The following is an 11,600-nucleotide window of genomic DNA, read 5'->3' as shown; positions in this document are numbered from 1 at the left end:
TTCCGGTTCTGGCGCTGGTGTTAGAACGTGAGCTCCGCCCCTTACTTCCGGTTCTGGCGCTGGGGTTCTGAAACTGGTGGTGCTGCGGGTCTGCAGCTGGATACTATAGATCCATTGAGCTTCGGTTTAATTTGTTTGTCTGTTTGCGCTGCCGCTGTGTATGTGTGCGGTTTGTATGCATGCTTAATAATTTAATGTGTAACATTGACATTTATGTACATTTGGGGTGTGTGAGATTGTTGCATTTCTGTGTTTAGATTCATGTAATTTTAGTCATTTAGTTTAAACACTAAGTGTATTATAATATTTATTATATGAAATATGAAACTATTGGTATTTATAATATATTTGTATTTATATTTTTCAGAATATATGGTATATATTTATGTGAGTATCTGTTTCTATTTCTACAGGTTTATAACCTGCTATTTGTGGACAAAACAACTGTCTGTGGAAAAATAATCACTACAAATAAAAAACCACAACGAGTTAAAACAACGTGTCCTCTCCTGACGCCCCGTTCGGTGGGGAGATTCTTAAAGAACCGAACATGTGCCTCATGGTCTTTATTAATAGAAGGAGAGAAATTGAGCAAGAGATGGGAAATGTAGCTGGAGCTGTGCCACACATATCCACGATACCCGTTACCACCAGAGCCCCCGGACACTCTGGGTGAAGGTGCGCAGTCAGGACTGGTGGGAACGGGTTGTAATGGAGTTCACCGACACGGACTGGCGTGAGAATTTTCGTATGTCACGCCAATCTTTTGTTAACCCTCAGGGGTCTGAGGGGTTTTGTGGGTCCTGGAGGTGTTCTGACATGCTCTGATAATTGTGCTTATTTCTGTTACTTGTGACATTTTCATGGCTAAAATCTTATTACACTGCATTCAGCACAAACTCTGCTACAATAATATGTCAGCAGCATGTATGTAAAAGTTTGTAGATTTGAGATGATAACATTTATGCGTGGTTTGTGAAAATGACAAAAAAAAGTCACTGAAATAAGGTCATGAAACCCAAACTGATTATTTATTCACAAGACTTTTGAAAATTGTATCACGTAGCCTAGAATATTTGCTCCAAAACTATGTGAAAATCACCTTGACTACTCATTCAGATCAGACAATATATTGATTTAAAATTTGTATGACATGACTTGTGTAAGAAAGCTTTATGCGAGTAGGCGTTAACCACCCATGAATATTGAGTGTTTCACACTTGAGAGAGACAAAGAGCCTCCCATAATGGCCCTATTAGGAGCTCTCAGGGCCTATGAGGAACTGTGAACAAAGAATGAGGAGATTTTAAAAAGAACGGCTTTTTGATTGTTTGGGTTTATTTACAACACAACATAATCCAAAGATACACAACAAATGGCAAAAAGCACATTATTTAACACACTGAACTAAAGACAGAGACTTAACCAGTCACACACCTTTGTGCCATTCCTGAAACATAGTAGCCTACATACCTGTAATTTCCCAGGTGTTTGATTTTTCACTTTACCATGTTCTGCTCATGTTGAAGTCAGCAGGACTATACCCAAAAAAAAAAAAACAACAACCTGTGAACATGCTGATATCAAGAGAAACTAGGGCTGCACGATTTTGGGAATACATTTTAGATTTATTCTGGTTAAAATTGCTTTTTAAAATTTATAAAATACACACACATATACACACACACACACACACACATATATATATACATTATATATATATATATACATATATATATATAAAATGAACACCAGGCATACGTGCAGGACTGCATAAAATAATAACAATAGTAGGCTATAGCAGGCATCGTTAAAAAGGAACACTTCAGTAACACTACACTAGAGAAAAATATATTTATTATCATATGTTACTTCAAATGTTTACATCGATATGACGTTACATCGATATGACGTTATGAAATGAGATTGGAGTAAAAACATGAAGCCTATGTTTGGGGCGTTTTGCGGATTTTTCTGTCCGAGCCCGGCCCGCGTCCGATAGGCATAAATATATATTTTTCTCATACTAATTACACATGTACGTTTGTTTGTGTGGAAATTATTCGGAAATGTCAACAGATCAGCGCGCAGAGCAACAAGGCTCTTGGCGCGCATGCACGTGTCTCGTTGTCACGGCTACATAAACAAATTTCCGCACACAGGGAGACAGATGTTATGGTAATATTTTACATGTATTTTAATCACAAAAACGAACGTTGCATCAAGTGAAAGCATCAGGCACATTGGCTACCTACATAATAAGATAAAATGTTCAATGCCGCGACTGAGAGCATTCACTGAAGCATCGAGCAACAGTTCGACTGCAATGTGAAGTTTATGCAACAATACAAACTAATATAATTCAGAATTATTTCTTACCTTAAAATCTTTCTTGTCTTCAAATCGCGTTCTTCTTCGGTAAATCCAATAATCTCACAGCATGTCTTCCAAACTCGACGACTGCAGGACTGATGAATTTTGGCGGCGCTTTGTTGTTGAGGTAATGGGGGCGTTCGCGCGACGCGTGGACGATTTGCATCTCTATATGTTTTGCGCGTGTGGGTGTGGTCACATTAAAACTAATGAGGAAGGATTAGATAACTTGGATATCTTGTTGGTTTTATACAAATTACTTAAACAGAGAATATTTGTTTTCGTTTTGAATCAGATAATTTAAAACTACACACTTAAATGTTTATAAATATATAGAGCTCACAAATGTGTGACAAGTATTCGCTGAGTTTTGTTTGTTTAGAGACGTGCTCAAGAAAAAAAAAAGTTCACGAGACGGAGAGGCAGAAAGCACACCCTGTTTAATTTCTTTATTTTACAAAAGCACAACGTTTTGTTTTGATTGTAAGTGGACACATACAAAAGTAGACATCTCACAGATTATTTTTTCATATTTATTAAGTCTGTATGACCATATTTGACGGAGTATTTTAAGTTTATTTAGCTGCTATGTAAAAAAAATCGCCCAAATCACGCCGGCGTGATTGCCGACCCCAGGGGGTTAAACTTTGCTGTATGATGGAGAGAGTGATGGAGCCCTGTGAAGTAACCATTCGCACACCAGTGCCTACAGGGATGCGTGTTGCCATGGTGCTATACAAACTAGCAAGCTGCGCAGAGTATCGTGTGATCGCAAACCAATTCGGAGTGCACAAGAGCACCGTGAAGAAGATGGTGTATGTATTTTGCCACGGAATGGTCGACTCTGTCATCAAAACACTTATTAGAGTCCCCACTTTGGAGGAGGCATGTGCCATCGCAGAAAGATTTGAACGGACCCACTCCATTCCTCAAATCATAGGTACTTCAATTCAGTGCAGTTTTCTAAAAGTAGGCTAAATGTAGGAAGGGATGGCCCTCCTATATCCTCCAGGGAGTCTGTGATGACAAATACTGGTAAGTGTTTTGCCATTCCCAGCTTTTATATTTAAGTTTATGATGATAATAATTTGTATAGTGTTGACAGACATACTCCACTAAGCTATTATAGAACCACTCCTTAGCATCTATTGAATGTTTTACAAAGTTTTTGAAATTAGAGGTCAAGGAGGTCCACTGTTAAAAAGAAAAATAGAAGTTTTAAAAAAATATCACATGCTTCATGTTCAAATAATTATGATCTCATTATGGACTTGAAAGAATTGGGATTATCATTTTTGCCATAATCAAGCAGCCCCAATTACACTTTGATTCACTGTGATCATTTTTCCATAGCTTCTGGAGTGTGAGCTGCAAAATGCCTGGTTCTGCGCATGACGCCAATGCACTCGGGCAGTCCCATCTGTTCCAGAACGCCCACTCCTTCCCAAAGGTAGGTAATGCAGGAAAACAGCATTTGAAATCTTGTTTGGTTGTTAAATGTAAGAGGTATGTTATTATTTTTATATAAATGTTATTAAACCAGAGTTTTAGATTTTATACTTGCGACAAAATAAAAATGTGTGATGACATAATTTCGGACACTAATATTTATATCTCAATGTCCCATTTAGAGAGCAGTGCAGATCGAGGGGCAGGATGTGGATTTCTTCGTGCTGGGAGATCCTGCTTACCGGCTGATGCCCTGGCTAATGAAGGGCTATCTGCAGTCTCCAAGACTGACACCACAGGAGGAATCCTTCAATGTGTATTTGAGTTCTGCTAGAACAAGTATTGAGAGCATTTGGTCGACTGAAATCTCGTTTTCGTGTTCTGTTGAAGCGCAGTGATTTCCATTACACATTTACGCCATACATGGTAGCAACATGTTGTGCTCTGCACAATTTTTGTGAGATGGAGAAGGAGCATGTGAATCCCAGATGGGCAGAGGAGGCAACATCTGCAGGAAGGCAGTTTCCACAGCCTGTGTCACAGGACAATAGGGCCAATAACAGTGCAGCCACAGCCATCAGACGGGCACTAGCCGATTACCTTGCTGCACATGTCCCACTCCGTAGGCACTTATAGGAGGAGAACGCGAGAGAGTAAGATGAATGGGGGGTGATGGGAAAGAAGCGGATCTAAGCTAATGATTTGTTACTTGCATCGCATTGTTTTTTTTCTAAGGTCTTTAAATGTTTATCTGCTCTCTGGAGTGTGAAACCAGCTCGAGTTTGTTGCTCCCTACTTATGAAAGACAGAGAAGAGGTATCTAAAAGTTGTTTACAATTTCTAATAGAAGTTCAGCACATGCAAGTTTAAGTAACTTTAATATAACATTTGTTATTCAAAATAAATCATATTACATAAAGTAACAGCTTTGTTTGTTTTGTTTTTACAATGAGGTAAAACTGAGGTTCAAATAAGTCAACTTGTAGTAGCTTTAAACATATGGAGCAAGTGTGTTACAAAGTGCCTCTGAAAATGTTTTGTAATAAATAAAAATTGTAAAGGTGTAAACCTTTTACAAAAATACTTTCAAGAACATACTTCGTAATAAAAGAACAAAACTGACACAATGGTCTCAATTTTTAACTTGTCTTCTACAGTTGGAAGAATCTTGTAAGACCTTGGTCCCCATCGTTGTGGTCATCACGTTCAGGCTGAGGTGTTTGTGAGTAGGGGACACGATGTGGAGGAGCAGGGGGTTGCCCATAATTGTCAAAATGGTTGTTGTATGGATGATACATTGGCTGGGGCTGAGAATTAGTAAAGACAGGTTGAGGAGTTGGCCGCTGGAATAAGGCACCTAACCCTGTGAGGAGTTGGGTTATTAAGACACTCGTTGAACGGGTTGTTTCTGCGATCAGTTGAGACATGAGTGCTTCATCCCTGGCATGGCTCAACTGCCTTTGCTGCTCACTCCATTGGTTCTGTGCGTGCTGCATTCTCTCCATGAACTGTTGTTGTTGAGTAAGTGAAGCAGTTCCACGGGGCCTGGACCTGCGACTTGACCCACCTAAACAGACAAGACAGCCCTTAGCTTGCACCATCAGCTATACTACATAATATCTCTTCTTAATCACTATAATCAAAGTGACCATTAAAGATACTGATTATTTGTAGACATTACACAAGGAAGAGGATTGACTTAGTGTTATAATACTGCTCTAACCAGTTATGCCTTAGTAATACTATTTAGAAATCCTACCAGGAGTAGCTGCAGTGGGATTTGATGGCTGTGTAGGAGGTCCACATGCTCCATTCTCTGCATCTGGCCAAAAAAGACACCAAAAACAAGCAAAACGTTAAAGCTTGATGTTAGAAAAGTAGGGAAGGCAATTGTTTGGTGACTTCTATTAAGCTAACCGCTTACCTGTGTTATCATCCACACCATCATCATCCTCTCCTTCAAGATCTAGTGAGCCACTTCCACTTGTTACGTTGCTTGCTGCGTCTGTCCGGCCAAACGTTGCATCAGTCAAAATAGCATAAATACTATGTGTATAAAATGAACAAAAAACAAGAGATGTCTTTTTACCCATCATCATTAGGAGACCGCAAAATAGCAATAGACACTGCCTTACACTGACGTAACTTTACATTAATTTGACGTTTATTTTACTTATTTATCAGGGACAGTGCATGTTACCCATACACAAGAGAAATATATTTGAAATATATTTTCAGTATATATTTTGGAATATATGCAAATATTTCAGCTGCTAGAGTACTATCTGGGGTCAGGGCCAGGGACCATATAACCCCAGTCTTGGAGTCCCTGCACTGGCTACCTGTTAGGTACCGTATTGATTTTAAAATCCTTTTGCTGGCCTATAAATCTCTGCACAATCTGGCACCCCAGTATTTGACTAACTTATTAATCCCCTACACACCACGTCGCAATCTGCGCTCCTCACAGAGTGGTCTTTTGGTTGTTCCGAAGACACGGCTACATACGTGGGGTGACCGAGCATTTTCCGTCTATGCTCCTAAGCTCTGGAATTCTCTCCCGGCCAACATCAGGGAAGCAAATACACTAGTGACTTTTAAATCTCGTCTTAAAACTCTTTATTTTAGGATTGCTTTTACCTGAACTTGATTTTATGTGTTTATTTATTTTTTATTCTATTTTATTTTTTATTGTATCTTCATTGTGTTTATTCAATTGTTGTTATGCTTGTCTGTAAAGCGCTTTGAGAAAGCTACTTTTAAAGGCGCTATACAAAATAAATATATTATTATTATTATTATTATTTGAAATTGGCCCAATAATTATATATTTCACACTTAACATCATATATTTTTGTTATATTTCAGAATATATTTCAATGTATTTGGAATATATGCCACATATATTTTGACACTTTTGGGGACCCATACAGAAAAAAATACATTGAAATATATTCTGAAATATAACAAAAATATATGATGTTAAGTGTGAAAAATATTTATTGGGCCAATGTCAAATATTTGCATATATTCCAAAATATATACTGAAAATATATTTCAAATATATTTCTTTTGTGTATGGGTGGGCAGCAGTTGTGGAACTAATGAGTAGCATTACTATTTATTATAACAATTGACCTTAGTTACGTAGCTATTTTGCTCAGATAAGGCGAGCTAACCTACCTTGGTCGTCAGGTAACTGTTCTTGTTCGTCCTCAAAGCCGACATCTACCCCGCTGTTTTCGGCAGAAGTGATGGGCCTATTCCCCAAAATCTCATCCATTATGTCGAACTGGGGGAAAGAAGACGGGTCGGACCCGCTTGTACCGTTCTGTTTCTTCGCCTTGAAGTATGCCTTTTTCAGCGTCTTCCAGCGGTACTTGATTTGGTCTGGCGTCCGTACAAACCCTGCTTCGCGTAACTTTTCGGTCACCTTCTTATAAATCTCACTATCTCTGTACTTTCTGCCGTCAATAAAAGACATTATATTATTGGTCTTCACCACACATATAAAGAAATTGGTCTCCTCCTCGCTCCAAAAGTGTGGTGCTGCGCTGCGTCCCGCCATGTTAACTTGTTTACTTCCGCTATACTGCACGCGGGGTTTTTTTATGCGCCGTCTCTACTCAAAAGACCAAGATTCCTTGCGAATAGAACATGCGCAGAACACACATTTTGATGGGGATATGCCGAAACGCGTTTACAAGACCAAATATTCGGGTTAGAAAAGGGGTACCCCAGGTATAATATCCCTGTTTTTACAAACCGGGTTATGAGCATATCCGGGTTTTTGCCGGTGTTTACATGGCCGTGCGCGACCGGGTTATTGCTAATATTCCGGTTTTGAACGGGTTATTGGCTGCATGTAAACGTAGTCAATGATGTGGGAACTGGTGAGTTGTCACTGTTTGTTATACGGTGCTAAAAGTGTGTTGTATGTGTATATGGTTCAGTTAGCCGGCGCTGGCTGTACTTTAATCATACGGAGTCTGACTATATACACATTTTGTGCTTATTTAAATGAGTAACACAATGATTAATCTTAATATTGTTGAATTATGAAGTTATCAACTACTCTTAGATTCTGAAATGTATTTTGAAGCTATTTATCGATATTGTCTATTTATAAGAGTATTCTTGCTGATTGTTAAGTTATTTATATTGCTATATGCAAGTATTTATATTGAATCATGTACATGAGGAAACAAATGAACTGAGATTATGATTATGATAATGTGATGACTCTATTATATTATGATTATGGTGATTATAGTTGTGATGCTTGGAACGATGTATTAATTGGTCCTGTTTTGTACAGGCCCGGTTCTGTGCATTGATGGCGAGCCACTAGGCCCAAACCTGATGCTTTGGAGTGCATGCATCTACCGGTGTGGTAGGAGGCGCTGCAGCTGCTAACTTTGCTACACCTGCGCACACACCCTCAGAGACATGTTCACACACCTTTGACACTTTATACATCTACATATTGGTACTGATCTTATGAACTGTTCCATCATGGACTCTGTCTGTCTCGAGGCTGTGTGTTGTGAACCGCGGCGGCTTCAAGCACCTTTTTATGATTGAGAGAATTCTGAGATTGTTGTATGCTCATTAATAACTTTGGACTGAATACTTCCTATGTGCACGTGTAAATATTGTAAATACTTGTTGTCCTATATGTAATACAATTCACAATTGCACTTAGAGTGGCCACCTGTCCCGCTTTACGTTGTACTGTACAGCAATTTTACCCTTTTGCCTCACGCAAATTGAGCATCTGTCCCGCTTTTTCATTCGACCCTGCCTAATAAATACACGGATACGTCCATAGGCGTACTGTTAACTTATGTCCAATAGTTCAGAGGAGAGCAATACAAGCGGTAGTCGATAGGCTCGTACGATAGTCGTACGTCAATCAAACTGTTGACTGGTGCACGGCACGCCTCCTCAACGTTGTCAACAATCTCAAATTGGAGAGCGCGCAGTTCAGTCAGGTTAAGCAGCCATGGCCAGTGTGGCCACGAAAAAGAGAAGATGCACTTTTAATAGCGAGTGGACCGCAACATACTCTTGGTTAAGACGTGTAAATGGCGAAGCAGAGAGCTTTTTGCATTTTATGCCAAAGCAGTTTTTCTGTGGGACATGGTGGAGAATACGACGTGAAGCGACATGGTGCGTGTGAGTACCACAGAAAAAAAGCACATCATCAGGAAACATGTAAATCAGTGCAATCGTTTTTCAATAAACCAAATGACCTGCAGGCTGACAAAGTTTCGGCAGCAGAAGTGACGAGCATTTATCATGCCGTACAGCACACACATTCATATCGCTCTACCGACTGCAGTAACAAGTTAGCCCCAGTAGTTTTTCCAGATTCTGAAATAGCTAAGAAAATGTCGTGTGGCCGCACCAAAGCAACAGCTATTGTAACAGATGTCCTTGCTCCGGTCTCAGTGGAAAAATGTATTCAAGAACTGACATCACCTATGCTTGCGGGTGGAACGCACACACCATTTTTTTCAGTGGCGTCAGATGCTTCTAACCACGGCAGCACCAAGCTTTTCCCCCTGGCAGTGAGATACTGGACCCCAGAGCTTGGGTTAAAGAATAGAGTTGTTGATTTTTACGAGGATAGCGCAGAGACGTCAGAATCAATCCACCGCCAGATTACTAACAAACTGAAAGAGAATGGCCTCAGACTGGAGATGATCTCCGCTTACACAGCTGATAACGCTAGTGTGGATTATGGAAAGTTCAAATCTGTTTATCAGAAGCTGAAGGCAGATAATGCTGGCATTATCAAGGCTAATTGTATGGCTCATGTCGTGCATAATTGTGCGAAATATGCTGGAGACAAACTAGACATAGACATTGAATGTACAACTAACAAGATTTACAGTCACTTCTCATCATCTGCAAAGCGCACTGAAGAACTGAAATCATTGTTTGAATTTGTGGATCAAGACTATCATGCTGTACTGAGGCATGTACCTACAAGATGGCTAAGTATATGGCCTGCTGTCTCAAGGCTTCATGTCAGCTGGCCTGCAGTGAAGGCCTACTTTCTGTCATTAGGAGAGGAACACTGTCCAAAGGTGCTATGGAAGCTTTTTAAAAAGGATCAACACGGTGATGGGCTCCCTCTTCAGTTACAGGTCTATCTTTCCTTCCTCCATAATGCACTGAAGACATTCCATGATGTTATACTGCTGTTGAGGGAGACAGTATAACTGTCTGTGAGTTATGTGGCATTCTCTCCACTCTTCAGAGAAAGCTCCAGCAGCGGCAGGCAGACTCCTTTTTTGGAGTTGAAACCAGTGCACTTCTCCAAAAGTTTCCAGACTGTGAAGCAACAGCAATCAAGCAGGACTTCTCTCATTTCTACAGCAGTTCACTCAGCTACCTTGAGAAATGGTATGATTTCTCAGACAGCAACTTTCACAAGCATGTGGCATTGTTAGGACTTAAGAGTGAATTCACATTCTCTCATCTCTGTGATGTGGTGGAGATCCTCCAGATGAGAGATAAACTAAACATGGATGAGGTCTATGAAGAATACTGTGTGATTTTGCCACGCCAGCAGGAGGTTGTAAAGAGAACAGTTCCTGTTGTGGAGAAATGGTCAACTTTTCTCCAAGGCACAAACACACCAAATTTGACTGTACTTGGATCCTTTCTCTTTAGCATCCCTGTGACAAATGCACATGTGGAAAGAGTGTTTTCACTGATGACTGCAGCATGGACTGACCAACGAAACCGGTGCTCGTGGATCTTATCAAGAGTGAGATTCAAGTCAAGAGCAACTTTGGATATAGCTGCACAGAGTTCTACAGCTATGCATTGAAAGAGAAAACTCTCCTGGATGCAGTACGGACAGACAAAAAGTATAAATTCAAGAAGAACAATTAAGGTAAAATGAACATTCGTTGTATAACATTTATATTTGTGGTCCTCTTGCTACACCTATGTTGGTTTTTATTTGGTTGGTTTGCTGCAACCTATGTGTTTCAGAAAAGTGCTATCCATGGTGCTGGGGAATGTTGTTGGCCTGCTACCGTCTGGATTGTGTTGACACACAGGCAAAATATGTGTCTGCTTGATGGGAGAATTTTGTACTTTTTTTTTTTATCCCATATAGCCATTCTTATCAAAAAAGATTTTGGTTTACCTTATTTGCACTGAAAAAGTTAAACTTTCTATAGGCAAGCCCTAAATATTTTGCACTGTATAGGCTAGGCCTTATATTTTGTTGAACTTAAATAGGCTAGGCCTAATGTTTTATTTTGTGTCTTGTATTTTAAGGTGAATTTGATTCACTCAGAGCATTTTTTTTTTAGTTTCGTAATGTCTGTCCTTTGGACAGTTGACTAATTTGATAGTCCCAATAAAGACGAGATGTTGCAAAATTAGTGTTTTGTCTTTTATAGGGCTAGGCCTATGCCTTAAGCTGTAGAAACTTTGGGTGATATTTTGGGTCAGGTAGTGTCTTAATCTTTTAGTCGGTGGGTTTAAAAATGTTTCTTGGTAAATTAGATCTTACGTTTAAAGTTATTACGTCTGTCCCACATTGTCCCACTTTACCATGCTACTTGTCCCACATTTTGTCTGACCGGAGGTGGTCACCCTGATTGCACTGCAGCCGTGACTCTGTGAATCATTGAACTCTACCTTTTCTTTCCTGAGCCAAACTAAGATCTTTTGATACTGGTCCACTATTTTATTTATAATTGCAGCACTTATATATGCTTCATTACCATCGGTGTTTAAACTAAACTCAT

At 39.7% G+C, this 11,600-nt stretch overlaps 1 long non-coding RNA gene across 1 annotated transcript; it reads left to right on the top strand.

The window, feature by feature from the left end:
* Positions 1–3,293: 3,293 nt before the first annotated feature.
* On the top strand, positions 3,294–4,140 carry LOC306994286. The gene is made up of 3 exons (XR_013796657.1): positions 3,294–3,408; positions 3,727–3,823; positions 4,005–4,140. It is a non-coding gene; the product is annotated as an uncharacterized lncRNA (long non-coding RNA).
* The last annotated feature ends 7,460 nt before the right edge of the window (positions 4,141–11,600 follow it).

This window comes from Phoxinus phoxinus (assembly GCF_949152265.1).
Source record: "Phoxinus phoxinus genome assembly, contig: scaffold_55, whole genome shotgun sequence".
Lineage (NCBI taxonomy): Eukaryota > Metazoa > Chordata > Actinopteri > Cypriniformes > Leuciscidae > Phoxinus > Phoxinus phoxinus.
The sequence above is the reverse complement of the archived record's forward strand: the minus strand, read 5'-3'. Positions and strand labels throughout refer to the sequence as shown.